Below are 24,022 nucleotides of genomic sequence, written 5' to 3'. Positions count from 1 at the left end.
CAGCCTAACAGCATTTCCCTGAAATTAATTCAGATATTCAATTCACAAGCCAATCTCTCCTTCCTGGGAAGAGTGAAGGCTTGCAGCACACGAGGAACCACAGACCACAGTCTCCAAGAAGCCAAGCAGCACATGTCATTGAACAACAACCTTTGCAACTAAATGAGGAGTATCGCAGACTCAAAATAAAATGCAATGTTCCTATTTAGCTACTGTACCAAAATATTTTATGAATGCAGATGCATATTCTGCATGGCTGGTCCTGAAGGATGTTGTCTTAGAAGCTGGATCCAACCACCTGGAAGTCTCCTTTCCTATATTCTCTGGCATGCTAAAAAGGATGCTCCTCTGGTCTTTAATGAAATTGATATCTCATCAATTCTGTAAAAATATTTTTATTTTTTAAAGAGAAAATAAGTAAACACAAAACACAAGTTATCTTTATTTTTAAAAAGCTTTGTAAAATTACACTTGTTGAGAAGCTCAAGGATTTACCATGACCATCTGATCTACTGAACAAAGACCTTGGAGATGCAATGAATTCATCCTGACAGCACACCTATTAAAGAAAAGCTATTAAAAAGTTTTACTGTATGATTAAAAGATTGTATAAACCACCAGTTGCATTGTTCCATATATGTATTTTTTTCTCCTTCATCATTACAAGTGCATCTCATTTGTAACTTACATCTAACCTACTTCTAATTTAGCAATCTGCAGGGCTGAACGTTAACAACCTTTTATTATATCATTTCACATTAAGGCAGTTTTTTAGGGCAATTTTCAGTGCAACTCAATAAAATCTTTTCATTTACTACCTCTATGTAGAATGAGAGGCAGAAGTGCCTCACTGGAAAGGCCCATTTTTTCTAAACATTTTATTATCCTTACAAGTCTTTAAATGGTCCAACTGTTTTGGCTTTCAGGAGAAGCTCCGATTTACAAACACCAATACCTGACACAATATTCAAGCGTCAATCATAATAGCACTAAAACCACCATTTGCTTACTGAGATTAGAGTCTTTTTCTCCTATTGACATATTTATTGCATTTGCCTTAGGCACAGCAGCAGCTGAATATCCAGCTTAGCTGCAAATCTTCATCTGTTACCCTGGGGAGAGATGGAGGGGGGACAGTTATAGGACAGACACCTCCACCCACTAAACCTGGCACCAGTTCCTTTGTGCTTTAGCCAGATCAGAAGAAATTCAGCATACAAAACCACTCATCCTGTGTTTACAGCCCTACTTCACAGGAGATCCACGTTGCACAGGAGTCCCTTATTATCTTGGTTTAAATCTTTGCTTCAGCTGTGAGTATCAGCAGTAATAATTTAATGCTCTCATTTCTGTCTGCTGAAAAGGTTAACGAGCAAGCAGCCGACAATGAACTGCTGTGACACCCTGCAACGTGCACAGCCTGTGCTGTGCTTTTGAGAAGTTCTCTTTAACCACTCACTAGTTCTAAGGCAAGCTGCTGCCTCTGAAACACAAAAGCCACACAAAATTTAGCAAGGAAAAATGAGAGGACCAACCGAAACACTGCAGAGAACACAAAGGGTTTTTTTCAAATTAAGTGTTTGGTTGATAAAACAGGTACAAGGCACATCTATGGTGTGATGATCACCACATCTGACATACCCCAAGTAGCTCTAAATATGCAAAGGCTTTGTGGTTTTACACCAGTAAAAGCATCATCTGACTCAACCCATACCTCGGGAAATCTTTCAGTTCGTATCTGTTTCCATAATTTCTCGATTTGTTGCCTGTTTACTGCCACATTCCTCTCACAACCATAACTCTTCTGTTTGTACCTGCTTTCCTCTTCCCATTTGAAAGCAAAATCAGTATTAAGTCTCCTTAGCTTATAGCATCTACGGCAAAAATAATCATTCAACAGTTTCAAATCTCAATTTCCCCTCCCAATACTCCTCCAAAATAACTCTGCTTATGCTTCTTAAATAACAGTTTTTGAAACTGAAAAAATACAAACTGTAATTAAGACCATCAGAATAATCCACCTATGTTTTCCTCCATCTCAGCTGAACTCTGTCCTGAACTCTGTATGCACCTTGACACTTCAAATTCATCTACACCACATCATTGAGCATGACCACTGAGTTATCTATGCAGCCATGAGGAGACAAATTTTGGACCAGGCACACTGAACAGTAGGATATTAAATGAAAAGGTTGTGGTGGAAGTTACATTTAAGGAGATTAAGAAGAGCAAGAGAAATCACCCAGTCATTACTCAGGGCAGGTGGGATCAATCTCATTACATACCGAGTTACAGAACATGCAGTATCTAAGCAACTCAGATAAAGAATTTACTCTCAATATCTACACAAGTACTATAGGCACCTTTTGCCTATGGGGAAGAGAGGTTTGGATAGAGAAGAGGATGGAGTAGTTCCCCAATAATTGGTTTTATTCAGCATCACGAAATGGGTAACTGAACTCTGCATGTCTGCAGATCATATTATGCTCCTATGGGTCAGCAAAAGTCTTATCAATGGAGGGAAAAAACCGAACAAGGATCTACAAAATTAAGCAAGTTGCTAAGACAGCAGCTGCACTTCAACACAGAGCTGTGATGTAATGCATCTGGGGAAAAAATTCTGAGCAATACCTCCTTAACCAAGTAACACTTGCACTTTATCCAGTTCCAACTGCGGGAGGAAGGCTGAGTCACTGTTTTCTCTGAAATCATCAGCTCAAACTGGAGTAGCTAGCCAAAAGCAATAAAACATTGTGTCTCATTAGGAAGGGTACTGAAAACATGGTACTTAAATGTATTACTGTGCAAAACAAAAAAGCATCAACATGTTGTGTCTAGTTCTGGTTTCTGCACCAGGAGGCAGAGCTGTCCAGAGCTGGGCAGCTGAAGTGATTGAGGGATGGAACAGCTGCCAAGGAAGGCCAGATTACCAAATCTGGGGCCCCCTTAGCAGGGAGGACATGAGGCTCAGAGTGAACATGATCACAGCACAAGTTGAAGGGTGGGGGAAGAAGAGAGGGGAAAAGAGGAAGGAAAAGCAAACCGATGCAGCACCACCATTCAACAAATCCTGCCAGTCTGAGCATTGGGTAGCATTTGAGGAAACTACTGGAGATCAAGTTCAAACTAGTACGAGTGCCTACTCCACAGCTGGCACTGAGCTCCTTGCAATTTCTGCAAGAGAAAAGCATGGAGAGAGGCGCCACCAGCTACTGGGCCAGGCATGCAATCTCTATTGTAAATAACATTTTTTGCTGCCATCAAGGGCCAGTGCTGGGTTGGGCAGTCACTCGTCTCATTTAGCAGCATCTCTTGTCTCAGCAGCACTGTGGCCAGTGACTGTAACCCTGTGCTGGGCACTGGGAGACCACTCCTCGAATCCTGTGTTCAGATTTGGGCCTCTCATGACAAGACAGACATTGAGGGGCCGGAACATGATCAGAGAAGGGAACAGAGCTGGGGCAGGGGCTGTAGCACAAGACTGATGAGGAGCAGCTGAGGGAGCTGGGGAGCTCAGCCTGGAGAAAAGGAGGCTCAGGGGGGATCTTCTCTTTCTCTACAACTCTCTGAGAGAAGGTTGGAGCCAGGTGGGAGTGAGTCTCTTTCCCAAGTAACAAACAGGACAAGGGGAAATGGCATCAAATTGTGCCAGGGAAGGTTACACTCAGTTAGGAAAAACTCTTTCACCGAAAGGGCAGTCAAATACTGGAAGACGCTGCTGGGGACATGGTTGAGTGGTGGCCTTGGCACTGCTGGGTTAACAGCTAGAATTACCAATTTTAAAGGTTTTTTCAAAGTAAAATTATTCTCATGGTTTAAAACTCCCTATTGTGGCTCTGTGAAATCACGAGCTTAAACACCACCTCTAAGAACAGCTACTCAATCAAAAGTACTGTTCTAAGAATGCCAGCCACATTACAGGAATATTCTTATCATTTAATGGTTTATCATTAAAGGAGATGTGTTTAAACAAGCCCAGGAAACTTGAAAATCATTTAAGATGTTTAAGGAGGGACATATGTGTGCTGGCAGAAGTTCAGATCTATCAGGAATATCTCCAGCACTACGATCTGTGATCACATAATCCTGATGAAAATACTGTGACATTTATGAACATAACAATTCAGGCCCTTAGGCAGGCTTAGGGAAAGCTGAAGACATGTACTCTATACATGTGGAGCTACCCCCTATTTGTACTACAGAGTGCTTGTTCTTCCAAGTGATAGCTTTAGTGGATGTTTTTCTTTCAAGAAACATTGTCTTGACATTGCTTGCTATGATTGAAGCTCCCTTGTCATTTTCTGTGAAGGACTTGTGACACACAGTGTGCCACCACAAGTCACCCACATCTTCAAAAGGTGACAGGATTGTGTAGTTCCTGCACTGAAATACAAATTAGCTCTACATGTCAGCAAAGACTGGTTTGTACTTTAGGTATGACAGGAACTTAGCACAGAGTACGGAGGTGTTCCAGAATGTAAAATAAAAGTGTTTTCAGGTACAGAAAGGAGTGCCAAGGGTATAACCAGAAGGGGAGAGAATGAGAAATTACTTCAGGCAAAATATTAAAAAGCTCTAAACAGAGCTGCACATCCCAGACTACAATATAAGAGAAAAGTGCTTTTTTGAGTGTTTTTTAGAGGGGGTCAAGTGGGAGTTTTGTTTTGGTTTTGAAGTGGTAACTAATTGGGAAGATTTAGAGTAACAGATTAATGATGTAACAAAAAAAACTACCCAAAGTTTCTTGTTTGGCATAGTAGAACAGTATTCTGCAAGTCTTGGGTGGTTTTTTTTGTTAAAACACAAATTCTTAGAAAGTTGGGCGAGCCACTTCCTTTCATGTTTCACCACTGTAAAATTATGCTGTTTCCATGGTTCTGGCCCACACATGGATTCCATTGTTACAGCAGGTTTTTCAAGAGCTGGAATTAAAGTTTCAAATTTTTCTTATTTGAAGTTACAGATGGGTGAAAGAAGGTTGAAGGTAATCGATGCAGCCATCACTGAGTGAGGGAGAAAAAAACTAAAGAGTTTTCCAGTAAAGAACACACACGTAGTTTGTCAGAAGTTTAACCAAAGATTATCACCTTTGCACACACGTTGTTCTTATCTAAAACAAAACAAAACAAAAATTTAAAAAAGGGAGGGAGGGGCTTAGCACTTCCATCCATGAAAAGCCTTAGTGCCTAAGAAATAACATGTTTTATTGCTCACAATGGGATTACTCCAAAGTGTTCACAGCAAGTTTTACAGCAGCTGCACAAGTTTTGCTCTTTACAGAAATCTGCCTCAGTAAATAAAATGAAATCTATTTGTAATGAGAATACCGGGGTTTTCTTAGTCCAACTGTGACACTCTGGATTGAGAAAGAATTTGCTTCAGCTGGAGCTTGTTCTCAAAGTGAAGCACAACATCCCTTCACAACAAATGGGCATTTACAGCCACAGCTACAGAAGCTGAAATCAGTTCTGCAGTGAAGACATGACGCTTTTGGATCTTAACCATGTAAGAAAAAAGAGAATCAAGGACACTCAGTGTGCTAGAAAAAGTCCAATAAATTCACCACCGTACGCATGGGAACAACTCCTTTAATGTCATCTGGGTGTTTCCAAAAGTCTTACACATCCTCCCAGGGACACCAGATTGCACCATTTCCAACTCCTGTAGGGTCTGGAGACACAACATGCTGCCAAGTGTCATTCTGCTGGGGTGGGGGGGTCAATACAAAGTCAAAAAAGATTTCCAAAACCGAGATTACAAAGGAACATTGATTCAAGAAGCTTCTAGGTCAAGTAAATGATTTGTCAAACACCACAGCAGACACAAGGCAATGAGAATTAGCAAGGAGATTTCACAAGAATTTTGTAATTTCACAAGAATACTCATTTCTTCATAAGCCAAAAAGAGCCTACCTCAGAGGGTAAATAGGAGTTTAGGGGCAACAGAAGTAAAGACAACAAATCAGAAAAGAGCAGAAGAGACATTACAGAGTAACACATTATGTATTCATCTAAACCAAAAAAATTATTTTTTCTTAATATGTTGCATGTTAGCAGTAGTTGTGTTAGACTGGTTCCCTCCTCACACCACAACACTGATACACCAGCAGAAGTAGAGAGAAAACTTTTCTCTACCTTCTCTGCTCTCTCTACCCCTTTTTATAAAGTTTTCCAGATGTTAAATAAAGAATGAATTAAGACAGCAAAAAAAGATGACAAGTGAGGCAGGGAGGAACCACAGGCAGAATAAAAAAATAAAAAAAAAAAAATCAGGAAAAGAAAAATACACACATACGTCAGGACAAAGAAACCCAAAGAGATCACTGACAAAACTAGATTATGAAGGTGAAAAGGGGGTAGTGGGGGAACAAGAGTGCAGACAGAAGAACTGCAGCACACAACATGAGACAGGCTTTCTTCTCCTAATTGGTTCTGTCATGCAGCCATCAGAGAGCGGCTCAAAGACAGCGGCGCTGGTGTAACGGGAAACCCCCCAACACAGGGGGTTCTCTGCAAGAATCTGATCAAACAGGAGACCCAGTTGATTTGACAGAACACAACGTGAAGCTCCCATATCTCGCTGGCTGCGCCTTCCCAGCTCGGCCATTACTCATCTGGGCAAAGGGAACAAGGCGAAGAGTTTGTTTCCAATTCAGCACAGCGCGAAGTCAAGCGCATATGATTAATGAATTCTCATTTCCACAGACCCACTGAAAAAGTTCAGCTTGGCATCATTAAGATTCTATCAGCCCTGAATTGCAATTTAAGATAGTATTTTTCGCCTTAATCTGCTGCTCTATTTAATCAATTTAATGCACAGTAAAAACTTAATTTGACAAAATTGAAAGCATTATTTCTCCCTGCCTGTGGCATGAAACAGATTAAGACCACCAGAAATACTTGCAAAAAGATTTAAGATTCATTACATATTGGGTGGCAGATAAATATTAGATATGCTATAAACTCTAAGTCTAAAAGCTGTGGGTTTTAGTTAATGCTGCAATTACCCCCCAGCTAACCCGAGTCACGCTTCCTACACAAGTCATCACTGTGATTTTTGAAGTCAGAGCTCCTAAAATACTATTTTGTACAATGCTGACAAACTCCACAGACAGCAGGGAGAAGGAACAAGGACAACAAAGACAACTTCTGATTTGTATACACTTTACACCTCCTATGTAGGCTTCTGGCCAAACCCAGGCTGGATAAAGGCACAGATCAGAACAGAACACGTTCTAGGTCCAGAATGAAATAGCAAACAGCTTACACCCCTACCCAAAATTCAATTTAAACTAGTTAGGTTATCCACAGAAGGTGAAGAGACAGTCACAGAAAGCTGCCACATAAGTATGTCTGGAGGTGTCTACAGGCAGTCTGAAGCTCCAAGACGACACTCAAGTTACAGGAGACACATCCACAGTTCAGTCCCAGAGCTGGAGGCACCCAAATGGTCCCGGGGTTGGAGCTGTTTCTCCAAGAAGCAGCTCCTGTCATCCCATGGCCAGGGCTACAGCACGGTGGTACTACTTGTACTGTGAACAGAACACTTCTGCCTTCAGGGCTGTCAAACCAATTTTCCTCATAAATAACTAACAAGCCAATTTTACGGGCAGTGGCAGGGAGAGGAATTCTGACAGCATGCTGCTCACAAAGCACACTCATTACTTTCTTAGCTAAGAATCACTAAGTCCCTTAGAAACTCTGACTTGCCTTGTAAGTATTTAAGTAGAGCATTACAAGTTTATTTGAAATGGATTTTAAAGCTATCATGATTTTGTACCTAGACATGACTTCTTAGAAAAGAAAAATCAAATACAAAATGCATCTACTGTTAAAACAGTCTGAAATTTACTATTCCTGCTGATGTTAAGAAGCAGCACTGCTTCACTTGAAAAGTACAAATATTTCAGTAACAGCTTTTTCCATTTATGTCAAGGGATTACATAGTGTATACACTTGTACAATTACATCTTACTTCAACCTGCTTTGTTGATATATGAAACGCAATACTAATGGTGAATACCCTGCTGATGTGTAACAATTCCTTATCAGCAAACCAAACTAGCTGGAGCATAAAGGAAATCATGATGCAATCCTTTAAGAATAAACAGAAAAGAGCCACAAATGTCCTAATTATATTAGAGTATTTGATCCTGTGTAGGCTGGACTTAGTGAACAAATATTTTCTGCATAAAGATAAGAATTCAATACCACAAAGAAGTGTACAGTATAAATGTGGCTTTAGCCTCAGCAATGAGTGCTGGGAGGCAGAAATACATAAATCTTTTGTACCACATTATAATCCATAAGAAGGACAGCAAGAGTAATAAACCTAAACCAAGAAAAACATTGTTAAGCTTTTAAAATTCTTCACTAATACTGCAGTTTATTCCTTGTCCCACCATTTCACAAGAATGAAAAAACATCAGCTCACCTCTTTTGTTATTTCAAACAAGTATATATTATTTGAGGATTATTCTCTAAAAAGCTTTTCCAATTCTGATCATTCATTAGGCATGAAAACAGAGAAGATGAGCAAAAAGAAACCTACCCAGCTTTCTCTGCTTCTGATCCAACTTGGACAGAGTCAGATGCCACTGAATCCCACCAGAGTGAGAACAAAGAACTGAACTTGGTCACAATGATGATGCAGAGTGGAACTGACAGTTGTTTCATGCACTTCTAACCTCAGTAACGTGAAGAAAGTGAACGTTTTTTAATTACTCTGTAATCTACTTTTCAATTTATCATGTATGAAGTGCCAGGTACCCTGAGCACACTAAATTATTTAGCATACATTGTAACTGTATCTTCTGCCTCTCATAATGGGCAGAATACATATGCAATGCTTATTAAAATTTTTAAATTAAAATATTGAAAAAACATTCAGTTCATCAAGGTCTCCAGTTCCCCAGTCCTCCCTCTCCAAATTGCTCCTGGACATATCATAAGACTTACCCTGTGAGTTCAAGCTTGAGGCATAAATGAGAAAAAAAATGTCCAACTTAAAAACCTTATCCAATTTTCCAATAATTATTAAAGAGACTCATTTTCAAGCCCTTCAAGATCTAATCAGGTTCAGAGTGGACGCAAACTTAAATTTGCTTGAATACATTAAAGTAATTCTAGCACAAAATCAGGCAGGTACTGCCCAAGGATGCCAATATTTCAGGAACTTCTGAACACATCTTTTTTCACTGATATGAAGAAACAGATCAAGTCAGAGAACTGCAGTGTGTACTTATGCCAGTGTCAGCTCTGGTACAGTTAATGTTTATTTCGTCATCCTGCAAACTAAGCATTTGTGACAGTACAAAGGAATTTCAGGCTGCATATGCAAACAACTTGACACAGAATTAGAGCTGGAATAATTTCTACTTGTATTTGTCTGCTGCAGCCCCACAGAAGAAATGCATAAGTTCTTAATAACAGGACACTGAGAGCTCAGAGCAAACCACAGGAAGCTCAAAGAACCAAAAAGAATTATTTTCACTGAAGCCACAAGGATGTTAACTCTGCTGCCACATCACCACAATTTAACTAAATCCGTTTATCTCCCCTTTCCCCAATTCTGGGGACTCTGAACCACAAAATAACGAAAATCAGGAGGCCCAAAGGAAACCTATGAAGTGTGCCTTCACAGCCAAGAGAAAAACCACAGAAATCCTCTAGAAGAATTTGGGGTAAACTGGCAAACTCTGACCTCTGAACTCCTCAGGTCCCTGAAGCAGATCCGGCTGGATTACGTGTGTCAGATGCCTAAAGCATTCCCCAGTAACCCAGCAAGGCTGGAATCACAGAATGGTTTGGGCTGGAAGAGACATTTAAAGGTCACCTAAATTCAGCAGAGGCAGGGACACCTTTCCCTAGACCACATTGCTCCAAGTTCCATCCAACCTGGCCTTGAACACCTGCAGGAATGGGGCAACCACAACTTCTCTGAGCAACCTCTGCCAGGGCCTTACCACCAACACAATTCTACCTTCTTAAAATATTAAAAAAATTCAATACATTGTTAAGAAATGCCAAACTCTAATTTGAGAAACCTGAGTAGATTAAGAAAGCATTATTTACCACGCAGCCTTATATTCAACACCATGGTGGTGTTCAGAACACCCCTGAGCAAGGAGAAGGCACCACCAGTATCACTATGGACCCTTTATCCCAAAGCCAGCACAGTTCTGAAACTCACCTGAACGCCCTCCCAACCCTCTCCTTCACAGTGCTCAGGATGATTCAAAGTTCCAAGTGTCCCAGATATGGGGGACATCCAAGGGGAAATCACAGAGTCATCAAAGTTGGAAAAGACCTCTGCAACTCATAATCTCAGAGGTCTTTTCCAACCTAAATGATTCCATGATCCTGGGTGTGAATGCTGCTGTCGGCAGGCTGAAATCAGCAGCTCCGTTCAGCTGTGGTTTGAAGCTTCTGCCTCTTGCAGAGTTTGGTAGGAAGCAGTTCATGGCCAAAAAATATATGGGGAAGAGGATAACAGAGAGATGGCAAGCAGAACAAGCCTTTTTATTTCGGAAACTGAGGAAACAACAGAAATTGTCATTAATAACACAACCATAGAGAGATGTCAGGGATGGTGACTTGCAGTGTTTCATCCTGTCCAAGGGAGTTTCTAGGAACAAGGGCATCATCTGGCCCAAACTACCTCTGACAAGAGAACAGACACTGTAAGGTTTAACCCAGTGATGCATGACTACAACATACCAGCTAACACTAATTTAGTTCACCTCAGAAAAAGCAAAACCAAAAAAGATTTTAGGATTTCTGTTTACACGCAGACTTTTCTAATGAAGACACTGTCACATCTGTCTGTAGACACTAGACAATGTCAAGAGGTTTGGGAATTACCTACAAATTCTAAAACTTAAAGTCTATAAATTAATTAGACACTGTTCCAAAAATCACAAAGTACAGCTTTGAGACTGGGCAGTGACTTTGTCAGACTCAAGCCAAAAGCTCTTGCAAAAGCACTTTTGAATGCAAAGACCACTGAGTTTCACCTTCCTGAAGTGTCCCACATCCAGAGTGACTATATCTGAAAAGTCTGGCTTTTGAAGAAGTTAATACTAATATTATAAATTCCAACTCCTCCGTGTCTTCCTCAAAGAACAAAAATACCAAGTATACTGAGAAACGAAGGACTGATTTTATTCTTCCAAGACTTAAAGTTCCAGAGAATTTGACTCCCCATTGTCTCCTTGGCCTCTATTCCAAACCTTAAAACTACAGTCATCCAGAATGCAAATATGTTAGGTTTTGCAGTGGGGATAAGACTTTTTTCTGCAAAACACTTTCAACGATGCTCCCTTTCATATAGATCATGAATGGATACCTCTGTCTCCTTAAAAACTGCTGGTGGATGGAGCTACATCTATCGTCCTCTGGCCAACTGTAGCATTATTACAAACCAAATGAACACAAATCCAAATACTTTTAAGTAGCATAAAATATTAAAAACAACTCATATGGCCTCAGACAACAACCACAGAAATTTATTTTTAGGGACAAAATCCTCTCATTCAAGAAAAACATGACAGATGATGAAATTTATTTCATTCCTGTGTATTAAGTTGTGAGACTAAGTGAGCTGAACGTATTTGGGGAACACTGCTGGGCTGGATTTGCAGCTCTGATTAATTCCTAAATACTGATATTTGTGACTGAACTCTCCAGAAAAATTGAGGTCTTTTAGGGTCTTTGGGAAACTGAATGACATGACAGGGACAGTGTCAAAGGTTAGAGTGCAGAATTTTCAAATATTTTACATACAATTAAAATTACTCTTGCATTAGAAAACTTGCCAGCAGTAGCTTGTTTCTTATTTTGTTCTATCCTTGTTTTCCCTTCATATTTACAGGCATTTCAAAGAACAAATTGCACAACCAACTTAGTTAATATTAAGTTTGTGAAGCTGGTTAAATACATGAACCATGTATATAGAACATACAGTAATTTATAATTCTGATGCCTTGGTTCTGAACCTCCATGTGTTAGTTTGGAGTTGTAGATCAATTAACCACAACTCAGAAATGCTTTGAAGCTCAAAACCTAGCAATGCACAAATCAATTTTTAATTTGCAGTCAGTGTAGGAGTTAAAAATGTATCAGAAGCCATGTACAAAGTATATATTAGAAACCACAAAATTAAATACCAACATGCACTACCAACAGCCTTAGCAATTAGAGATGAATATTTCAATGTAATTTCTTTTAAAGCCTCCTGATTTTAACAAAAATTTGTGAACAACCAACCCATTTAAGTTACAAATAGTTCATGTGTATCATTATTTGCATCATCCAAGACCTATTTTTCCTGCGTATTTCTCTTTCTACCACAAGGAATATTGTAGTACTGGAGAGGTTTTCTTGTCCTTGGGCTTTCACATCCCTGACTCCATCCCTCCTTCAAATTTCTGCGTTTTTCAGAAATCTGAGATACAGTGGGCAGATCAATACATGTCTTTGCTTCAAAACACACTTTAGGCAATTTTAATGATATGAGAGATATGTAAAATATGAAAATGCAATGTTACCAAGATTTCCTGAACAGACTGTGTGTCACCTCAATTAGCCATCAGATCAGCTACACAGAAAATATGGATGCTTGAAAACATGAAAACCAGGATTATCTGAATTGGGCCAATTTGCAGAAATTCTATATTGCTGCCACTTAACAAGCCTGAGAAAAATAATAGCACTACCACCCCAAAAGCAACCAGCCTTTTGTTCAGTTTCTGTAATCCTCTAGAATTAACTAGAAAAATTTTAGCCCTGAGGCTAAACTTGGTGTCCTTCCTACAAAATGCTTTTCAAGTGTCCACAGGTTCACACACTCATTTATCTTTAAAAATTATTTCGAAAAAACAGGAAGAAAGAGGTACATACTAAAGCAACAAATTTCAACTCCATCTAACTCACCAAAATAACACAAACTAGGTTTTTTTCTGATAAAAATATTTCACAGTTCAGATGCAAATTGAGGAATTAAATATTTTCTTTAAAAATATAAACCAGGTGAGGAATTTGAACCAAGTGACTTTGTAGAGCCGTTCAGTTGAGTGCAACACTCCTTGCCCACCTCAGTGCTTCCACACCTTGCCCACTGAAAACTAAGAAACACAGAACTTATATCAGAAAAGCATTAGATGCCAACAGAAAAATTAACTGTGTATTAACATTTCAGCTACTTTTTCAATCTGTAATGCTCCCCTGAATGTAACAATCATAAATTGTCTTTGATTCTTTAGCAAGAGTTTTAATCTGGCATCTTCTGACCCCTATTTCTCACACTCTTGGTATACAGATAATGCAGGGATGGCACCAGCATCCTCTGGACGTGTGGATAGATGAATACACAGACTGTCAGGATATTCATCAATGAAAATTACTGTTTCCCTTATGCCATTCTTTCTCCTTTATGTGGGAGAGAGTTGCATTAAGTTATTTCTTCAAAGCTAAGTGTTTATTATCAAAGTTAACACCAGAAACCCTAATTCCTTATAGTAGTATCAAGATTCAGTGATTTTTATGTCACTCTAGCTCTGGATTTATTGTTGAGTTCTTACTTAACCCTTCCCTTCAAGAAGCTGAAGAGTGGCTGGTAAAAGTTTCACACCACATATGTTTATACAGACACCCCCCACAAAGAAAATCTTCCAGGTAGCTTTGGCTTGGCTTCTCTTCAGGCCTTATCAAGAGGAACACTCTAAACTTAAGACCAGATTTCACCACCAACACCAAATGTTCTATTCTTCATTGAATACTTACATGACTACAAAGTCTCCTGGAGAAAGTAGGCCTTGAATTAAAAATGAAGTCACCAAAAAAGCTGTTCCAGAAAGATGCAGAAGTCAGTGTCCATTGACCACTTTAATTTAGGGCCACTCCTGTTTAGGATTTAGCATAGAGTAGAAGCATAAAGCTAAACTGGATAAAAAAAAAATTCCTAGGCATAGGATATATTTTTAAGTTATCAAAGAAGGGTTCATATAGAGCCCCTAACACCACACAAAAAGGAGGTGCAAATTAACATTCCACTTGCTTGGGATTTTTTTCCAAACCAAAAATAATTATGCAGAGGCTTCTAAGGTAAATTATTCACCATATTATGAGTCCAATGCAAATTTATATGTAGAGGGATTTATAAGAGTCAGCATCAGTCACATTAAAGGCATAGGAATACAGCCTGAACTGTTCTGTTTAAAATAACTAGGATACAATACAGCTTAGATTACCAGGAATATTACTACTAGCAAAAAAACACAAAAACACTTTCAGAAACAGAAGGAAGTATAATACTCATGTATTTTTAATATTAGAAAAAGCCTACCACTCCTTTTGGATGTTGCTCTTAACGGAGACAATTTAGAATAAGGAATAGGCTGAAGGAAGAGCTCCATGATTACAGCTGTCCCAATTCCTTTGGAACCTAAAACTCCCTACAATTCTGCCAAGCTTCAACCATCCTCTCCTGAAAGTTCAGCTGAGTAGACTGATCCTGAAACAGGGAAATGACAACACAGCCACCTGCTTACAATACATACAAAAATAACCTGGAATGCCAAACTTGGCGTCCTGTTGACAACCGTGACTTTTTATGTGCCCTTTTGCTCTGCACAATCTAAATCCTAAAATAAGAAATGACCTTTTTTTTTAATAGGAAACCTGGTTAGCAATTTAAAGACTGCACTGCACCTTCCACAACACAGCTGGGAGTGGACTGCTAACAATAAACCTTCCACTTGTTAAAGGGCAGCATTTCAGTGGCACCTGGAACAGCTATTAACTCCTGCCAGGTGATCAAGGCTCCCTCTTGGTACAGATTTCATCTCATTTAATGCATTCACTTTCAGATGCAGTTACAGACTCTTATTGCCTCTTTGTGTACTCTTCATCCTCCTCAATAAAAAATGCTGCCCAAGCTGCATTTGTCTGGACTCTTGACAAGGAATTCAAGCTGTCTGCTTTACCTCTTGCTTGGAAAAGAGAGTACTGATACACAGCTACTGGTCAGAAAGAAATAAAAGAAATCACATCACTACTCAGTCACCTAGTGCATACTCAAGACAGCAGTATGCATGGGCAGTACACAAAGGCATAAAAAATAAACCACTATTTCTGCTAGTTCTTGTTTTTGAAAATGGATTTCAGGAAACTCAAGCACATGAAAACACTGCAGTCTGTCAAAAACTCAATAGCTCCAAAAGAAATTGGCATGTAAGGAATTGTGATGCATCAGGAAGACTTAGGCAACATCTCAAAGGAACAGAGGATAACCAAACCAAATTACCTACAGGCATTTAGGCATGAAGGGGAATCCAGCTGATTTAAAAGGTTTTACACAGGGGTGTTCACATATAACTGATGTGTCTTAGAAACACATGAGAAGGAAAGGAGTCATATCAGAGGCTTCCAACATCATCACATGATTTTCCACCAGCTTTAAAACTAGGAAAGAATAACCAGCCCTGCATAAACAAAATGAGATTACAAGCAAGACCATAATACCAGAGAAAACAGGGAGGGTTTAGTAAATCAAAAGTGAACAAGGACTATTGGCTCAGTTGGTCATGGTTTGATGCTGATAATACCAAGGTTGTGGGTTTGATCCCCACATGGGCCATCCACTTCAGCGTTGGACTCAATGATCCTTGTTGGGTTCTTCAGACTCAGAGTATTTTGTGATTCTATCTGGACTACTGAGATAAGAGAGAAAATAAATTAAAAACCAGTATTATGTTGGTATTTGTGAACAGGGTGTACCAAACATGAGGGAGACAAGTAATGGTTTCACTTTGCACAGTGCTGATAAGGGGTAGGCTAAAACACCAGGTGTGAAATTCCCTGCCTCCCAGGCACTGCTAATTAAAACATGTTTCAGAAAGTGCACTTGAGCCCATTTCCCTCCAGAGGAAGTTCTCCATGAATGTCTGCCAGGAACTAACCCAGATCCTTCCCTTACCACAGCACACACAAACTAACCTTGGAAACCCCTGGGCTGGCAATTGCTGGTCCTGCTGCCTATCAAGCTGCCCTCTTTTTTTCCTCTAGTATTTTATGTCAGGTCACTATATTTGTATCCCCTAATGCTCCTTCTCTTGTAAGGACACTAATGTACAACCTGCCCCACACTACAACTACACCAGTAACAAACACTGCCATAAAAGAGAACAGGAAGTCTGCAAAGCTTCACTCAGTTTTAATGTAAAAATGGAAATTTTCAAGCCTTGAAAAGATCTGAATCCATCTGGTTTAAATTTCGGTCTTCCTATGTTTGCAGAAAATTCTCTTCAGGTTTTCTTCTTACAACACCAAGGTATATTTGGACATGCAAAGTTGACAGGGAGCAAATTCTAATACTTTATAATACAAATAAAGTAATAAAATACTTTCAGATAAGTATCTGAAACCTGGACATACTGGAAAGTTAAGAATCTACCACCTAGCAGTAAGGAGCACATTATCATTGATCATTTTGTATAAGAATAGTCTTGTTTAAAGATTCAGAATATCCTGCTGCTTTTAGAAACTTTGCTAGGCCAGTGTTAAACATTTTTGTGCATTTCCAACAGTAAACAACAGCCAGTGCACACCTTAACCCATTAACCAAGACACAGCATCAAAGACCAATTATACATTACCACTGAGCAAGCTAAGTGTTCTCAAAGAAGCAGAGTTACAAACTTTACCTCAAATAATAACTAGAATATCATTACTTAAATCTGACATTTAAACAGCCTGGAAGGGAACAGCAGCAGCACTTCATGGCTACCCCTGGTATCATCAGAATGTGCTGCTACAAATCCTATCCAAGCTGCATTACAAAGCAGTACTATTTACAGAGTCACACTGTTTTCTGCTTGATGTTTCTCTGTTCACATTTACCACAGGGCTAACAACCAAAACAAATACTTTGTTTGGGATATAGAAGACCTTTAGCACCTCCAGAGGGAAAACTGAAACTCTACTTCATTCTATCTCGGTAACATATTCCAAGATAATCCAGACATGCTGAAGTTTTATTGAACTCGAGGGAAGGAATAAGACAATGCAGGACAATACCCCAAACACTGAGATTTATTTCCCCAAGCCCACTTAGTCCCCTGTAAGAGACAGCAGTTGCTCTGGGGACAGGCAGAGGAGTATCTGCTATGCCGAGCAAAGGCCAGGACAGAACTCAGAAAGGCATCAGGCACCACACAGAGTGGTTTGTGTTCCTTACATCCAAGCTCATTGCTTTGAAAACCCTGCTGGTGCCTGTCAGCACAGACAGAGCACAGAGCCCTTGGGAGGGCCCAGCCTGAGAGAAGAGGATGTTCTGTACCAAACTTGCACGCATGTGAGCCCAGCCCAGCCTGCCTGGAAGAAGCTGAAGTTTATCATAACTTTGGTGGCAAAGTAAATCTTTCTGCAATGACCCAGAAGTCCAGAATAACAAACCAGTCAGGAAGCCCAGCAAAATTCCACTTCCAGAAGCCAGGAGGAGCTATAAGCATATAGGTCTTACTGGCAAAGGGCAACATCCATTAATTAGCTTTACACTTGAGAACATTTCTTGTTCTTTACAAGTTGTTCTTTACACCTTAAAGTGCCAATTGAAATCTTTTGAAACAAATTCTATATCAAGAAAAAAGAACCGAATGCATCAAAACAAAATTACATGCATAGCATCCAAAATACACAAGAGCCCAGATCACTGACATTTCACTAGGGAATTAATTCTAACTGTAAGAGATAAAAAGGAACATTAATTTCTCCATCTGCAATACTGTATCTAAACAAGTGTTGTGCTGGACACAACAATGCTTCTCATCCAGTACTAGTCTAATTCCACCTGAAATAAAACTGTAAAAAGCTGGAAAGCACCTGAAGTCACTTGCAGTAGAGATCCAGAGAACATCCTTTGGAAGCTGCTCCTTAGGTGGAAGGGCTGGCAGCACCTGCTGTCAATGGCTGACCAGCATGTTTGAAATCACAAAGTACGTACACGTAAAATTACCCATTTTTATCTACACAATGCCTGCACCAACACCATGCTCAAACATTGGCCAGAGGAATAAGTAAGAAACATAAAGCTAAACAGAACTGCTGTTTATAATCCCTTCCTGTTGTATGATTTGTGTATTCTTCACTCATCAATCTGAGAATCATAATAGTATTTTGGTTGAAAAAGACCTCTAAGACAACTGAGTCCAAGCATCAACCCAGCACAACCAAGGCCACAACTAAAACATATCACCAAGTGTCACATCTATGTATCTTTTGAATATTTCCAGGGATGGGGACTCACACAGCTCCCTGGTCAGCCTGTTCCAATACCTAACCAGCCTTTTGGTGAAGGCATTTTTCCTAATATCCAATCTAAATCTCCCCTGGAGTAACTGGAAGCCATTTCCTCTTGTCCTGTCCTTTGTTTCCTGGAAGGAGAGCCCGATCATCACCTGCCTACAGCCTTCTGTCAGGGAATTGCAGAGAACAATGAGGTTCCCCCAGGCCTCCTTTCCTTCAGACATTCAGGGATTCTGGATGATGTTAGCAGAGTCATTTTGTCAAGTTTCCTGCTTTTCTTTTATGGCCTTGATATCTGGTGAGTTAAAAACAGAACTGCCAAGTGATTTCAGCACTGCTCAAATCAGCGAGTTATCTGCTCTAAGTGCAAATTTTAAATGCTACAACAAAAACAGGCATGTCACAGCTGAAATTGAAACCTTTCATCTTAAATTCAGTGACTCCATCCAGTACAAATACTAATAAAGCCACAAAATGAATGGGTAAAGGCAGCACACTTAAACTCCATCCTGTAAGAGGAGGGCTTGAATACTGTCATCAACAGACACGGGTACTGGGAGCAAAGAGGTCATGATTCTGTGGAACAAAATATGTGATCACATGATGAAAAGACTACCATGGTACAAGTAACAGCTTGACTTTTTGCACTATGAGTACAGTAAGTAACAGTTTATAAAGCAGCTGGATAAGAAATGCAGCACTTCCACTGGAACTGACATTGCAGTATTTGCATATACAATACTACTTTCAAAGAGCAAGTAGCACTAATCCCTTCCTCCTATCAAATCCCCATCCAGAAATAAAAAAAAAAAATAAAATATCACAGACTTCAATATAAACCTGACAAGTCAGAAGTACTTGCAATCTACATATAAGATTTTTCACTGTTTCCTCTTACTCCATGTTGTATTTCACAGCCTTGTTATTCACTGGGCTGGTTTTCTATAAAGTCTTATCTAGGCAGGTACTGCAAGATATTTACCTAACAACCTAATAAATACTTTGTTGTCACGGTTTTACCAGGATATGACTCATTGGAACCATGTATTCCAGGGAGCAAATGGCTTCAGTTCACAAAACATACAAGCGCACTTTTTTGCTTGTGACATCACGACAGTCATAGCTGTTCCTTTCAAAAGGTCAAACAAAATTAAAGGAAGCATTAAAAACCCTCTGAAATCTGATTTGCAGACCTTTATATATGATAAAATATTTTGTTCCCATACCCCTGCCCCTGTTCTCTGGATTTCCCACACTATCAGTTTTCCATGTCCAGGAAATGTTTTCCAAGGGTCTGGGTTTCCATCCGAATCGTAAGTCAGAATTAACAAGAGGCATAAGGCTACAAGTTTTGATTTTAGCTGATAAAAATATCAGTACTAGCTCCAACTGAAATATTTTGGGTTTTTTCCAACTTTAGCAAAACGGAAGACTACTATTTTTCAAGCCATTCAAACTTCTTTGGAGTGGCGATAGTAGATGGAATTCCTTGGAAAAAAAATAACTGCATGATATAAACAAACATAATCCCATACCAGAAAAGGGAAGGGAGAAATTGGAGAGGGGAAGCAAATATGCACCATAAACTTGAAAACTTAAGTTTAAGAAAGGCTGGTGACATCCAGAAGTAAGCTACTGAAGAATAAAGGTAACTATCCCTGAAAACTTAGATGGTCAGGAGACATTAAGCGACCCTCTGCTGATTCCTGAAGATGAAAATACATTATCTTATGGATACAAGATCACAACCTGAAGTCCCATTAAGGGCCTGCTCCATGAAATGCAAGCAGTCACATCTCCTTTGCTCTCAAGTGTATTACAATCCAGGCAAGAACATTAATGACTCTAAACCAGGCAATATCAAAGTTTCAAATAAAGGTAACCACATCCACAACCTAGATTCAAAAGTGCTCCTGAAGCAGCAGAAGATGAATTTTGTTACCTGCCAAAGCCCAAGTAATAGAAAAAAAAACCAAACACTTTAATACAGGCTCCCAAACCACCAGCCACAGGGAAGGTTGTAGAAAGGGGGAGAAACCAAACCACAAAGAAAAAGTAAGGATCCAACAAGTTATTCTAGCCACACTCAAATGTAAGAATATTCCAAACATTCATATGTATGAGCAGCAGTAAAGGCAGAAGTCAGAAATACCAACTACACTGAGAAGTAAAACTGAAATTTTCAAATATAACCATTCACGCTGGAGACAAGGGGGTCACAAGGAATCAAAAATATGCACATCAGAAATTAATTCCTATAATACAAAGAATACTGTGGCTGTAATTTCTCTACTCCTGCTTTCAGCTGAAATTCTTCAGATTAGGCTGAGTGCCCCTACAGCAAATATTTTGCTTTTGTAAGATCCATTTCTTCTGTACTACAGAAAAGCAGAACACAAGAATAGAGAATTATTAATATTTTGCTACAAAAGGCAGCACATGGGACTGGTCCGACAATTTTCAGCCAAGTGGCTTTGGTAGGTGAGAAAACACCTTGAAAACTCCTCCCATGTACAATAAATTAATTGCTGCACAGTTCTGCCCACCTCTGTACCCTCAGACTGAATGGAAGGACCATGAACAGGTTGTCAGAGAAAAGCCAATTCCAGGAGGCTCAAGGAAAAAAAACCAAGAAATTCTGTTCTAGCACCCACTGTTTAACAATTAGAATTTTCAACATTAATTACAAGGAAAGAACAACAACAACAAAATCTCATTTTGATGGGATTTACCCAGACTAAAACTCAGTGTGAAATTGAAATCATTAGTTGTTGTACATACCCTAAGTAGACTTTCCAGCTCTCAGCAGCAGATGCTCAATACAGGATGAAACATGAAATCTGAAACAAATATTTAGAATTCATTAGGGTATTTTCTTAACTAATGTCAAAGTAGTCAAACATCCAAAAATCTTTGGAGAATATTAACTGATATTTATGTTATGAAGACAAGATAACCTCCCTAAGGAACCAGCTACAGTACCTATCCTATTTAACAAGTACAGATTATTTAGCTGGAAGTTCCTAGGAAAAGAACAAATAAATCCCACCCTAAAGCAAAACACAGAAGAAGGTTGTAGAAGTAGAAGCCAGAGACTTGTATTTGAACTCAAAAGCAGACAAGCTGCCTGAAATACTGTTGGTCCCATGAAAGCAAACTAAAAATGTCCCGTTATATGGATTTGCTACTTTGAAAGAGGAGGAGGGTTAAAGCATCACAAAATGAGCCTTTATTACTGATAATATACATTTAATAGCAAAAACAAGTGAGTGCTGAAAACCATGATGAGTGATTCAAAACATTAGCAGCATCCAGATCTAGAATTAGAAAGTGCTTCCCTGGAAAATAAAAAGTGTGTGGGAGGAACTAGTGAAAAGCATTTATTTCCTCAGGGTATGTGCATCACAGGGCAGCCGAGCCAGTTCTCGGCTGAAGTAACGAATTTATACAGATATTGCTTAATATGCACGTAATACACAGAAAGTTGTGGGTTTGTTTCTTAAAGAAAACAACTGATCTAAAAGAATTCCAGCACCAAGTAATATAGAGAGTTGAGTTTATTACTTTGGTAGTTGTTTTTCTTCTTTCCCTTTCAAACAAATGTATACTATAGGGATAAAGACAGTACCAGTAGAAAGCCCAAGCTTATATATTATGCACTTAAAACTGGATTTCTATGAACTGTTTCTCAAACTTCATTCACCTTAGATACTTAATTTTCCACACACATAAGGCCACCACAAGATTTCCACAAAAAATCTCATGGGATAAAGTAACAGAAAAAGTTAAAATAATCTCTGCACAGTTCATCAGTTATCATTTTAGTTTTCATCTAAACTGTAATAAACTGGTTGTGACGGGAGAAAAGTAAAATACTTTAATTTCAACATGAAAACCAGAAAAAAGAGACACAAACATTTACCTGACACACACATCCATACCATGGAGGGAAAAAAAAAAAAATCAGCAAGATCTTGAGATGCTTTTATGGCACTATATAAGATGAATGGCACTGCCTCCAAATCCTGGTTTTATGGTTAACACAGAATCTGCTAAGTCAGGCTGTCCCACCATCCCTGCCAGACTGAGTGGCAAACAACAGCTTTCCCCAGAATCACGCCTGCTCTGAACAGTTTTATGGCATTAGTCATGATTTGGGACAATTTGTAAAAGCACTGATAATTAACACAATGGGAATGATATCATGGCAAGTCCTTTATGAAAAAGCAAATTGCTCATTAGACTGTTTCTCAGACTGAGAAACGCGTGTGCTTATTGATTTAACTAAAGGTGTTTTCTGATAAGGCAAAAGCTACTTTTAATATCCAAGGCCAGTAGTAATGACCTTTCCCTACTGTGGGAAGTTACATCAGTAGCACCCTTAAAATACTTTCTAAAATAATACCATGGGTCTTACATGCAGCATCAAAAAAGCACCAAATACTAGAAAAATATTATTTTAATTGCTGAGGCATCAATAATGTAAACATTTACAGGCATGTTAAATTTTCCACACAAGTTCTCTCACTGATTTTCAATAGAGCCACCCATGTGTATAAAATTCAGTGTACAAATGCACAGCACTGTGATTTGATTTGATGTTGGAAGGCAATCCCAGAGGACAGATAAAGGGCCTCTCGTTTGCTCATTAGCTACTACAAGTAATGCAGGCAGGACATTCCAAACATGGGATCATTTCTTCTCCCTTACACCAACAGCCTTTTCCAGGCACACCTTCCCAGTATTTGTTTTCACAGATTACTTACTGATTTACTTCATTCATCAATTACTTAGGAAGCAAGTGGTGACAAGAATTCTCCTATGCTAAACTCAAGTCCAACCAGTTTTAACACTTCTTATAACACCAATTAGTCTCCTTCTAATAGGGATAAAATGCTGAAAGCTTCTAAAGTGGTCAAAAGGAGATTAAATGTAAAAAATTGTTTGGGTTGAAGATTTGTGCTTTTATTTCGACTTTTTTTTAAAAAAAAATTTTTTTAAATCTATGCATCTTTCAAAATGGTTTCTTTAAAGTAAAAAAAAAAAACAAAAAACCAAAAAAACGAACAAGTACATCTGCTACAGGGAAAAAAAATTAGAGGAGAGGGGGATTTCTCATAGCTTTTGAAATTTCTCTACCTTTTTCCACATGGGATAAGTTAAGTGAACTGACAATACTTAAATTTAACACTTTTTGTGGTGGAAAACTATTCCCTTTTAGATTTTTCCCAACCAGCTGCAAGTCACCCACTTGGTCCACTTTTGCTTCCTTGTTTATTCTTATTCTGTTTCATCTACTCCTGTAATACCTTACTCTCCTCTATAAAAATCAACACAGAATTCTACCTATTTGTAATTAAAAGATAACTTACTTGTAGGTCTAAATGTCCACATACAAGGCCTGAAAGTTTAAGTTTTGTCCTCCAGTATCATTCTATTCTCTCTCTAATTTGATTCCTTCCCCAGGGACACCACTGAGCCATTAGACAATTACCAGCATCCAGGAGTAAAAATCCTAATTTAATTTCTAGTCTTAGAGCTCCTTCCTCAGCTTCCTTATGTTTCCAGCTACCTGTAAAGCTCTTTGATTGTACGCTTCAAGAAAATCTGTCCTCTTCACTCCTTCCACTCATAAATTACTCTCCCTCCAACCCCTTCCCAGATTCTCCACTCCATTTCCATATACCAGTGACCTCAACCTCCACAAAGCCAAAGATGGA

At 39.1% G+C, this 24,022-nt stretch overlaps 1 protein-coding gene across 26 annotated transcripts in view; it reads right to left on the bottom strand.

The window, feature by feature from the left end:
- The window catches only part of PTK2 (protein tyrosine kinase 2), a 190,905-nt gene that overhangs the window by 154,733 nt on the left and 12,150 nt on the right, over positions 1-24,022 (bottom strand). For all 26 annotated transcript variants that reach the window (XR_015283368.1, XM_086877588.1, XM_086877666.1 and 23 more), the window contains exon 2: positions 21,084-21,142. The gene's annotated coding sequence lies outside the window, so the exon portion shown is untranslated. The remainder of the gene's footprint in view (positions 1-21,083; positions 21,143-24,022) is intronic.

The sequence above is a fragment of the Cyanistes caeruleus genome, chromosome 1, assembly GCF_971803275.1.
Source record: "Cyanistes caeruleus chromosome 1, bCyaCae1.hap1.1, whole genome shotgun sequence".
NCBI lineage: Eukaryota > Metazoa > Chordata > Aves > Passeriformes > Paridae > Cyanistes > Cyanistes caeruleus.
The sequence above is the reverse complement of the archived record's forward strand: the minus strand, read 5'-3'. Positions and strand labels throughout refer to the sequence as shown.